Raw genomic sequence first — 788 nt, 5'->3', positions numbered from 1 at the left:
TGAGAGGGAGGGGTGGAAACCGCGTTAAACTCGTCTCCGTAGTTGAGAGGGAGCGGCCAAAGCAATGTGCAATCGTCTTTGTAGTGGAGCTGGGAGGGGCAAGGATAAGGGACGAAGACCGGGGTAACATGTCGGATGCGATCATACCAGCACTAAAGCACCGGATTCCATCAAAACTCCGAAGTTAAGCGTGCTTGGGCGAGAGTAGTACTAGGATGGGTGACCTCCTGGGAAGTCCTCGTGTTGCATTCCCTTTTTTATTTTTTTCGCGCCGCTTGCAAAACAATACGCACGTGTAAGTAATATATTTACCGTGTTTTATTATTTTGCACGAGTGCGGTAAGTCATAGCTGGGTGCTCACGATTCACGGGTCCAGCGTCGGCGTTGTGGCGCGGCAAGCGTGCACTGGTGCGGTTGAGAGGGAGGGGTGGAAACCGCGTTAAACTTGTCTTCGTAGTTGAGAGGGAGCGGCCAAAGCAATGTGCAATCGTCTTTGTAGTGGAGCTGGGAGGGGCAAGGATAAGGGACGAAGACCGGGGTAACATGTCGGATGCGATCATACCAACACTAAAGCACCGGATCCCATCAGAACTCCGAAGTTAAGCGTGCTTGGGCGAGAGTAGTACTAGGATGGGTGACCTCCTGGGAAGTCCTCGTGTTGCATTCCCTTTTTAATTTTTTTCGCGCCGCTTGCAAAACAAAACGCACGTGTAAGTAATATATTTACCGTGTTTTATTATTTTGCACGAGTGCGGTAAGTCATAGCTGGGTGCTCACGATTCACGGG

General features: G+C 50.8%; 2 non-coding genes across 2 annotated transcripts; both read left to right on the top strand.

The window, feature by feature from the left end:
- Positions 1 to 133: 133 nt before the first annotated feature.
- On the top strand, positions 134 to 252 carry LOC123179518 (5S ribosomal RNA). Its single transcript, XR_006490423.1, has one exon. It is a non-coding gene; the product is annotated as a 5S ribosomal RNA (ribosomal RNA).
- A 297-nt stretch (positions 253 to 549) lies between these two features.
- LOC123179519 (5S ribosomal RNA) lies at positions 550 to 668 on the top strand. The gene has a single exon (XR_006490424.1). It is a non-coding gene; the product is annotated as a 5S ribosomal RNA (ribosomal RNA).
- Positions 669 to 788: the final 120 nt, after the last annotated feature.

This window comes from Triticum aestivum, unplaced genomic scaffold (assembly GCF_018294505.1).
Source record: "Triticum aestivum cultivar Chinese Spring unplaced genomic scaffold, IWGSC CS RefSeq v2.1 scaffold78339, whole genome shotgun sequence".
Taxonomy (NCBI): Eukaryota; Viridiplantae; Streptophyta; class Magnoliopsida; order Poales; family Poaceae; genus Triticum; species Triticum aestivum.
This window is presented reverse-complemented; position numbering and strand designations above follow the sequence as displayed.